The following is an 11,543-nucleotide window of genomic DNA, read 5'->3' as shown; positions in this document are numbered from 1 at the left end:
TGTGTCGGAATGTGCTTGATGTATAGGCAAAGGACTCTGTTCTGGGCAGGTTGTAAATGGAAACGGTGGCGGAAAGCGGTCCGTACGTTCTAGAGTATTTAATTTCAATATTTTACGTCACAGTTAGGAAATACTGTGTTTGTGTGAAGGTTTATCATAGATTCATCAAAGAAATGAATGGTTTTTACGTTATACTACCTTAAATTTAACTATGTATTTACATACGTAATATAATAATTTAATAGGCAAACGAGGGTAGGTGAACAAAACCACTAACATCACCTTTAAAGTAATTTAATATGTGCGAATAAAAAAAATGTGTTTTTTTACGATTTCTTGATTTTGGCATATTTGAAGTCCTTTTTAAATTTCCCGTTGACCCACATAAATATTTTTGTTATATCTTTATTAGTTTTGAAAACAAAAATTCCGCTATGTGAACACAGAACAACATTTGTACAATAAAAACCGGGCAAGTGCGAGTCGGACTCGCGCACGAAGGGTTCCGTACCATAAAGCAAAAAAATAACGGAAAAAAATGCATAAAGAAAACGGTCACCCATCCAAGTACTGACCACGCCCGACGTTGCTTAACTTTGGTCAAAAATCACGTTTGCTGTATGGGAGCCCACTTAAATCTTTATTTTATTCTGTTTTTAGTATTTGTTGTTATAGCGGCAACAGAAATACATCATCTGTGAAAATTTCAACTGTCTAGCTATCACGATTCGTGAGATACAGCCTGGTGACAGACAGACGGAGGGACGGACGGACGGACGGCCGGACGGACAGCGAAGTCTTAGTAATAGGGTCCCGTTTTACCCTTTGGGTACGGAACCCTAAAAAAAAAAGAACAGAAACAAATACTTAGTTAATATTTAGCACATAACGAAATTAAATGCCTTGTTTTCCGTCGAGGGTGATGGCGATAATGTTGCACATGGCGATTTATTGTAGAATGCATTACCCGACATAGACCCTAAAAGCCGCTATGTATCATCTCTCGTACTATGATGTTACATTGGCAACAAATCGCTATGTGTACCTACAAACTTCACACATGACGATTTTAATGAACCAAATTTAAATCGCTTTGTAGCAAAATTCTGGTTTAAATAATAATATTGTAAAAAATTACAAAAAACCAGTTTATTTTCTTCATGAGTATCATGTAAAAATCATTGATCTATTAGAAAAAAATACGGGTGCAACAAACATATGACAAATAGGAAAATAAACAGTTATTTTTGTCTCCTGAAAAGTAGCTTAAAATACATGTCGATTTTTAGGGTTCCGTACCCAAAAGGTAAAACGGGACCCTATTACTAAGACTTCGCTGTCCGTCCGTCCGTCCGTCTGTCTGTCACCAGGCTGTATCTCACGAACCGTGATAGCTAGACAGTTGAAATTTTCACAGATGATGTATTTCTGTTGCCGCTATAACAAAAAATACTAAAAACAGAATAAAATAAAGATTTAAATGGCGCTCCCATACAACAAACGTGATTTTTGAACAAAGTTAAGCAACGTCGGGCGTGGTCAGTACTTGGATGGGTGACCGTTTTCTTTTTGCATTTTTTTCCGTTATTTTTTTGCTTTATGGTACGGAACCCTTCGTGCGCGAGTCCGACTCGCACTTGCTCTCTTCACAGAAAAAATGCAATGATTGTAATTTCATTTAGTCTGTGAATTAACAATGACAAAAGAGTGCAAAAATAAAGCTTGGTGACTGCCCCGACAAAATGGCAGAATATTTGCAGCGGAATAGGACGAGGGCGCGACTTATGATCACGGAATAAAAAAAAAAAGAAAACGTGTAGGTATACTAACTACAGTTAATTGTGTTTTTATTGTTTCTCAAAATATTCGCTGTGATGATCAAATGCTTTTTTAATAAGATAAAACCAATATTCAAAACTTTTTTTTAGTCTGACTGAGGTATCTACGAATTGTGCTTTTAATATTATGTGTCAACGGCTTCTTCGAGGGTCATGTCATAAATCGTTGACCAAGTAATTTGTTCATAATCCTTTATTTAAATCCTGCTAACCTAAGGTTGTCTGGAAGAAATCGCTCACAGCGATAAGACCGCTTGTTGCTACCTTTATCTACACTGTAAATCTGTTTAATTTTCGTGGTGCAAAAAAGAATATTTTACTTTCTTGAAATATTAAACGACTATATTTACTTAAGTACTTTTATCATTGTTACAGTACATTGATACGTTACATTGTTGGTGCTGAAATATTCAAGGCTCAATGTGTGATTTTACTACCCAGTTTTCATTCCTAGTTTATTTATGCGAAAACCAAACATATCTTTGTGGCTTATGAATAACTGGCGTATCTCAGATTTTAATATGAAATTACATACAATAGTCTACATTATATATAAGTAATCTGGGAATATTATTTCTGCACAAGGTTTTTCAAACAATATTATGTAATTAAGAGGTTTCTCATGACATACTCCCAAACTGCAGATTTCATATATGCATATTTTGGTTGCTCTTGATATGTACCTAATAGATTGCTCTTTTGTGGCTTACATAACCTACCTAAACCGACGCTTTTATTGTTGCAACTTTTGACCACTTGCTTGCTGTTTTTGGTAATATTACAAATCTAGTGAAATTAGGTGAAAAATTGTTTGCCTAAAGAGCACTGAGCAGTAAGTACACCCTTAATTTTAAATCAGGGTTCTCCGAGGACCGCAGCCATGCCGCTTTATTTCTTTTTAACTTTATCACGTTCCGCGAGCCAACTTGTTATGCTCGAAGACTGCAATCGGCCCGGGGCCACAGAATAAATAATAGTACTAAGTACAGAAGACTCACTCTCTAACAAATCGCGTCTGCTACGATCAGCACAGATCTGGCCGCTAGGTGGCGACAGCGCCACGCGCGGCTTATGGCAAACCCCAAAATTGGGGCCGAACGGATGTACTTTTAGCTACCTGTAGCAAAGCGACGATATCGCGGAGTGAGACACGCTTGCCGGGGCTCTAGTTTGAAGACTGCACGGTGTTGCCATATCAAGTAATCAGTTTCCCACCCTTATTTTCTTGGACAAAACAGAAAACTGTCGGTTATATATAGGTTCCTCTCGGTCACTGGTGCCACGTTACCTATATCATCAAATGTGACCTCATATGCTCTAATACCCGGGTCTAATCCCGATGAGATTAATGTCATCATTAATCTCACCGGGATTAATAATTATTTGTACTTACCACTAGAATAAGTATAGTCCCTTCATGTTTAAAATACTAAAATAAGTGTGTTAAGTATCATCATTATTATTCGCTCTGTAAATTGCTCACTTGATAGCAGATATTGGTCACTATTAAGCCGAAATTCGCCGAGCGTCTGTTACTTGATTCCCAGATTTCCCCGTGATTTGTAGTTGGACACGCCACGTGATCGCTTGATTCACTAACGCCTGTTAATAATTAAAAGCAATTACTGCAGAATTGCAGAGCTATTTAATAAACAAGGACTGAAAAGCCCTTGTTTACTATATATATACTTAGTCCTCGCTTTTAGAGTTCCCTAGACAAAATGGTGAAAACGGAACCCTGTTAAGCCGAGCCTCACTGCTCCCACAACACAACACGTCTCCCACGTAGGTAGATTGGTGTAGGTAGGCAAATAGAGGTAGGTAGAAATAGAGGTACGTAGAGGTAGGCAGTTAATGCTACTGAAGAAATTCATGAGAGAACATGTTTTATTTTATGTTATAGGTAGTTACAACAGCTATTACGTGTTGACCACAAAACAGTTTTGACCCATTTGAAAACGTCTGCGGATACTAAAAAGCTCGATACCTGAGCGCCACGCCACACAAGCTCACGGAAAGAAACCTAGTGAATATATATACATACTTATATTTAAGCTAAAATTTCCACGTGTTTCGGTTGCTTTAGAATTCTTTGAGTAGTGTTATGTTGACATCACGAGAAGACTGTCAAAACTACCTACTTGTCGCAATTTCTTTAGCAGAAGTCCCAGAGTTTCCACTGCAATGAAATAATGTTACTAACTACAAAATGGTAATAAGTTATCGAACAAGGTGGCAAATATATATTTTAATTATATCCTCTAGCCGCCCAGAGACCTATAACAAGGTCTCCTGTTCCATTCTAATTTGAACTTTGTATTGACAAAATAAAATATAATTTTGCTTGGCAAGGTTTGACATATGGGCGGCTAGAGGATAAAGATAGTGGCTCTGTGAGCTGCAGACCTTGCGATAAAAATAAAAGAATACTTAATTCATTAAGTCTTTATTACAACGTACTCACAATGGTCTCCTTAAGCGCTATAGACGCTAATGTTACTTAAGTTCTTCATGCCAATTATCCTTTCTCATGCCAGCAAGTCCTATATAACAGATAAATTATATCTAACTACTGAATATCTCCACACAATTTCACGAGAATCGGTTGAGAATTGCGACCTGTGGAGGAAAACAATACTTATGTCTAGAATTTTTATATAAAATAGGTACGAACGGTTCCCCCACCTATCATGTAATTGTAATACAGCTAAGAATACCGCTCTCATAGAAATAACTAGGTACGTCACATGAAAATATTCCGGCTCTCTTTAATTACAAAATCCTTCCCGCTTAAAGTATGAGTAAGAGATGAAACTGCAATATTTGCTGGGACAATGTAAAAGTTATAAACCGCTTAAATTCCCATCTCGCGCAAGAATTCCCGATTCTCATATACCATGCCGCCTGGGAGCTTTACACATTTATCTTCCTAGAAACTAATCTACATTCTAAAGAGAACCATTTCAGCATTCAACACACATTATATTTCGAACTCGTGTAAAATATATTTGAATTTTCTCCTAGTAAGTAGCATTTTCTTTGTCCAATTGAATTGCACGATTTTCATTTTCACTGCCTGGAATTTTACTGTTTTTAGGCTTCCTTAGTTCACTAGTTTCTCCATATCCGTCCGTCTGTTTGTCCGCGGTTTTGCTCCGTGATCGTTAAGGATGACTTACGTTAGACCGGGTCGTGTCCGGGCCGGAGCCTCCGGCGCCTACTTTTCTATGAATTTCAATTTTCAGTAGAAAACAATGCGCCGAAAGCTCCGGCCCGGACAAGGCCCGGTCCAAATTGAGTCATTCTTTATAGTGCCAAAAACAGCAATTTGAGTCATTCTTTATAGTGCCAAAAACTGCAATTTGGCACGGATCAAATTACTCATAGGTGACAGACCGGTGATAAAAACAACTAGGTACAAGATACGGGTATCCAACAACCAAAATAAAATAAATATTTTCGGAAATAAACACTTCAAAAAAATATATCCCGGTTCCCTTCTAACTTTTAAACCATGAATCCAAAATATGAAATAAATCGTAATACAAAAGCTTGATAAATACTTTCAACGAAAATTACAGCAAACATGATCAGCCAGCCATTTTTGAGTTATTGCAAAAAGTCATTTTTTTTTAAAGACGTATACAAAGGCGCTACGAAGGTATTTCCTTAAAACTATGCTTGTAATGTACATGATACTTAGTATTGGCCCCCGTTTAGCCTACTCTGATAGAATAGTAACTATGGAACCTTACACTGAGCATGACCCGACACGCTCTTGGCCGATTTGTATTTTTTATTGAGCGCGCTTTACTGATTATGTATAATGTACCTACCTACATCCAAGTACAAGGTGTTTATTATATGTTATTTTATTATGCTAATTGCGACGAAAAATGGTACCGCTTATCAATAGATTTCGTCATGGCTTATGTAAGCACATATGTTTTTTCACTCCCTCTCACCTGGGATCGTCCTCACCAATTAGGCCTCTTTGAAGGTGTATCGTAAAGGCCATTTGGTGTACGCACTGACATGGCGTCTTTCAAAGGCATAGTTTTTTGTTTATTCCAGTATATAATTTCGCTATTATTACACTCAGTAATGTCAAGATCTAGGCTAGGCTAGCATCCTTATGCCTGATGGATTAGGGATGCTAGCCTAGCGTCATCCCACCTTTCGGGTAATTCGGCTAGGGCCTACCCTGGCTACCGCTCACGCGTCGTTTTATAACTTTTAAGCAAACATGTACCTACTTAAATAGACATTTGGGCCATGGTCATCAGACACCAGACAAGTTGTGAAAGAAATTAAAACTCGGCGGCTAAGTTTGGCAATCCATCGGCGAAACGCAGCAAGCCCCAGGCAAGTTTAGGTTTTTAATGTTTAGTATTTATCTTGTAAATTTACTTTCAATTTAAATAAAGTTTCATTCAAGGGATATATTGCAAAGTACAATACAGAACATGAAATACGGCTTTGGAAGTAGTCTCAATATGTACACAAACTAAAAGGATGGTCGTCACTAATCCTATCGTAAAATTTAACATAGGGTGGAGCATGTTCGGGAGTTTTGCGTAAATTAGACCTTAGTATAAATCCTGATTAATTTTTTACAAGAACAGTTTTCAAAGCTCCTTGGTGAATTGCAGAATATTGTACGTGTAACTTTTAACTTGTGCGACCGTTAGAAACTTTTAATGCAGTGTTCAACTTATGTTACTTCGAGACACTTATAGAAATAAGGGTTTGTGAAATAAATGGCTCGATTCACGCGGCTAGTTTAGGTAATACAGCAATATTAATTTGACTACACTTATCATTCAAAACTGTTAATATTACGAGTAATTTGGTTGAATATATTTGTGATAAAGATCTGGTCATGCATTTTTTTGTACTACTACATTTAAATCAATCACAAAACAATGATAAAGAAAGCAGGAAGCCTTTAATGACATCTTTAATTAGTCAGCATAAATAGTACCGGCTGAGACTAAAAGGTTTAAGAAATGTCTGTAATAATAATCAAGCGAATGTAACTTTGCTTTATAATCATGTATCTATTGTCAAAACATGCATCAATGTTGCCTTGAAAAACATCATCGTCGTACAAAGTAAATTTAGAAATTCAGCAAACATTTTAAATATTGGCTATCATCAAGGAGATCAAAATATACCTTCTAAATCTTCCCTTTCACTTAGCTCAACTAAGAGGGAAAATCCGCGTACAAAATTCTCCGTGCAAACACCGCTAACCCCAGACTTCATTAAAAGTTGGTTCGGCGAAGTCGTTCAACTCAAACGTTACGTTAATCTGACTGTAGGAATTTTATGATTGTTCTTTATGAACTTGTGGTTTCATAATTGTTTTAGGCTTTAAGGTCTGCTTAATATCGCTTAAATTAGTCAGCTCTTTCATAAATCACTTGTTAAATAAAATAAGATTTCAACAATAATGTAATTTTAAACTAAAACGAAAATCACTCATAATTTATAACTGAAACTTACCTCTTACTTGCCTGCCGGTCACCACGAACCTAACGTCACGTTCGAAACGCCAGGCCAAATAATAAACGTAGGTAAGTACACGGGATGAAGTCCGGTTTTAGTTATAAAATTATAAGTGCACAATTATTATGCACATTAGTGCATTTAAACGAAATCGTGAATACATATAAAATATTTACTTCACATACCTAATTCAATTTAAAAAAATAAGACGAGTATTGAGCATGATGCTCTCTTGGGAAATACTATAAATATATCTATTAAACAATTATTGACATAATAGTATGTTATACAATCATGATAATAAAAAGCTTGCTAAGTTGCCTAAGTAAGGTACGAGATTGAAAAGCTTGATTATATCACTATTGCATAGGTACAATACTTTTTCTATGAGTTAACTAAAATAAGTACCTAGTCAATAATACCATACTTTCTACTTCTACTATCTGACTTCTTTTACTCAAGTTAATTGAAATAGTAAAACAGTTAATATGAAAACTACTGCGTACATTTTTTTTGTGTGCATTGGAGTATTTGAGGGTTAAAAAACGAAAAGTATAGTGTTACCGAAATTAACCCAATGTACCTAACTAGTGGATTATGAAACACTCAATCTAATAAAAAATATTTATTTTATAATCGTTAGACAGCTTACTTAAATGTTAAAGTACAGGTAAGTGTGGCATGGGGACAAGTGTGGCTGGCCTTCACATTGGGACCTATTTATTTACTACTACTACAGGTACAATAGGCATAATTGAACATAGGTACCTACTATTTATGGTAATTGGATGTGAAGGTTTTGGATATGGTTTTTGGTTATAATTATAGGGGAATTTTGTTTGAGAATATATTATAATATGGGATAGATTTATTTCACTAGATGCTGTAGATGTGGGTGGTTGAGATGAAATACCCAGACTTGGTGAAGGCTGGGCTTCGCTCGGTTGGGCTTGTAGTTCCTCTTTTGCAGATAAGCCTGAGCTCCTGCTCGGGATGTAGGTGGCATTTGATGATTTTGATGTACACGGACGGTTACTTTGTTCGATGGAATTTAATTTAGTTTTGGATACATTCTTTTTGTTTTTTCCATCCAAAACAAAAATAATCTCGGCTACCTGTTGTAGATCTCCATCCTCCATGCCTTTTTAAGGCGGTGATGTCACCTCCTGCATAAAAAAAAAACAATTTAATTTTATAAAACTATGTGACAAAACAAGATTATTTAATAAAAGTTACATTTATATCCAAATTGAATACTACATTAATGTATTACTATTTACCAGCCTGCATCAATTAGCAAAGTAGCAGAGGTTCTCCGGAAACAATGGCCAGTGTAGAGCTCCGGATTTGGTAACTTCATGTAACTAGCCACTGTTTCCCCATTTTGCCGAAAGCATTGATTCCAATGTTTTGGCTAGTGAAATTGCCATTGTAATATGAAAAAATGGTCATTTATACAACCAACTGGCCTAAGATCAATGTATTCCTTGATCAGGTGGTAGTATTTGCCAGTGATTGTGAAAGTCCTATCTATGTTATTTTTTGTATTTACTACATGTACTTAAAATGCATCATTTAAGTCTTTTTGACATTTTCAAACAGCAGACTGTGCAGTTCTTGCCTGCGGCAGGCACCCATTACGCCGAAGATGACTGCTGCCTGAAACCATTATTTGCATCGATTCATTATTTTCAGTTTTAAATACGTTTTATTAGAATATTGTTTAAGTAAATAGTACTTATAATAATATACAAATAATAATTTAGCTTATATACGTCCAAATGCTAGGTACAGGCCTCCTCTCAAGCACGAGAGGGTTTAGGCTACAGTCTCCACGCCCTAGGCCTGCCTACGCTATAGTCCAAATAGTACTTATTAAAATAAAATTACGTTTTACCTTGGTCAAAAGACACACTGCGTCAGGTTCTTCATTGAGAAATTGCTGGATTTCCAAAGGTGAAAAGGTTTTGGACTTTTTAGCTTTATACATATCCATCCGACTTTCTTTTTAATAAAGCGTGTACCTTGCTATATTTTAATATGTCTATCTTTTGATATATGTTCAAAGTTGATTTCAGCATGGAATAGTCAGTCCACATTGTTGATGGGGCTAATTTAGTGCTCATAAGCAGCGTGTTTAAGTAGACGGAAGTATGACAGATGCCGCGACTGTATTGGGATTTGGTTCCGAAACGCCATCGTTGGCTAATTTGTATTGAGTCGAGTCTCCTTAAACAATGAATATTTTATCGAAATGATTAAAGTTCTAATTACAAAATGTTTTTTAATTGACTAAACCGTATCGATCCAATTATTATAGTTGAGTCGGAAGTGCCATAGACTCTCTTCTTCAATTTAAGAGGTATCCTCTTGTCGGTGGAGTATTTTCCATTTCTCCCTCTCATAAGCCATAGCTTTGACCTCTTGATACGACACGACACCAGCTATTTCTTTTATTTGGTCTATATAGCTACGTCTTGGTCTGCCCCTGCCTCTCTTTCCTTCTATCTTGCCTTCTATGATGGTTTTAAAGAAGTTGTCGTGCCGTAACAAATGTCCAATCATTTTTCCCCGTCTGTTGTTGATGGTGTTCAATATCATCCTCTTCTCTTTCACTCTTCGTAATACCTCTTCGTTCGTTATCTTCTCCGTCCATTTTATACCTTCCATACGTCTCCAACACCACATTTCGAAAGCTTCCAGTCTTTTTCGGTCTCTCTGAGTCATAGTCCACGTTTCACTACCATAAAGTGCGATACTCCAAATATACACCTTAATCATCAACTTTTTGCTCTTACATGACAAACTAGATCTTAAGAGTTGCTTCTTCTGGTTAAACGCCTTTTTTGCCATGGCTATCCGTGTAACAATTTCTGGCGTACATCTGGAGTTCTTTGTAATTAAACTACCTAAATATTTAAAACAATCCACATTTTGTATGGGTATATTTTTGATCACTAATGGTGTATGCTGCCTATTGCATTTTGTAGTGGTAAGCGTTTTTGTTTTTTTGCAGTTGATACTCAAACCTAATTCATTAAATATTGTATCCATTGTTGATATTAGTTCTATTAGTTTATCTGTTGTTTCTGCAAATGCTGCGATATCGTCTGCGAACCGGATAAAGTGAATTGTTTCCCCATTAATTTTGACCCCACCCTTGTCAGCTTCTTTAATTTTCTTAATTGCGTACTCTATATATATGTTAAATATTAGTGGTGAAAGTGGGCACCCTTGTCTGACACCTTGCCTGATTCTTGCACTCCCGTTTTCCTCTCCAATCTCCACCCATGCTTCTTGCTCCTTATACAGTTGGTAAATAACTCTCCTATCTCTAAAATCCAGTCCGGCTTCTTTCAAAATACTCAACATTTGCCTCCAGTTGACTTTATCAAAGGCCTTCTCTAGATCGATAAATGCAATATGCGTTTCAAGGCCAATATCTAGGCGCCTATCTACAACTAATCGAAGAGCTAGTATTGCTTCTCTGGTACCTTTATTTTCTCTGAATCCATATTGATCTGGTCCTATATAAGCTTCTGATATGGGTCTGATCCTATTTTGTATTATCTTTAGAAGAATTTTGCTCGCTTGTGAGACTAAACTAAGTGTCCTATGCTCTTCACAGAGAAGGGTGTTAGGTTTCTTTGGTAATGCTACAATTTTACTAATTTTAAAATCTTTAGGGATTTGACCAGTCAAATGAGTTAGTTTAGTAATTTGGAATATTTCTTCAACTATTGGTTCACAATTTGCATGCTTGATAAATTCAATGTGTATGTTGTCAATACCAGCTGCCTTACCATTTTGGATTCTGTTTAGCCATAGACTATTCAACGTTAAAAAGAGTAAGGTTATAGAGTTGTACATGAAGTTGTAATACACAGATTATAATCGACGAGTAGAAAAAAAAAATGATGTTTTAACCTCCGATACGTGTTTTTGCACCCGTTTGGTATATCTAAAATCACCGTCTATGGTGTAACTACTCTCCCCATAATCCATATGCTTGTCCGGCGAGCCCTTTTCCCCGTAAAATTGATTGATTGATTTACTCGTAATTTGATTGAATAGATTGTTTTTTTGCACGAAAAAATTGGAGATATTATTATTTAAGTACTAAAAATAGCACATTTCTTACCTAAATGTCAAAAAAATCTAACTTTCAATCAGTTTTATTAACTTCTCATGGTA

The sequence above is a fragment of the Cydia fagiglandana genome, chromosome Z (assembly GCF_963556715.1).
Source record: "Cydia fagiglandana chromosome Z, ilCydFagi1.1, whole genome shotgun sequence".
Taxonomy (NCBI): Eukaryota; Metazoa; Arthropoda; class Insecta; order Lepidoptera; family Tortricidae; genus Cydia; species Cydia fagiglandana.
This window is presented reverse-complemented; position numbering follows the sequence as displayed.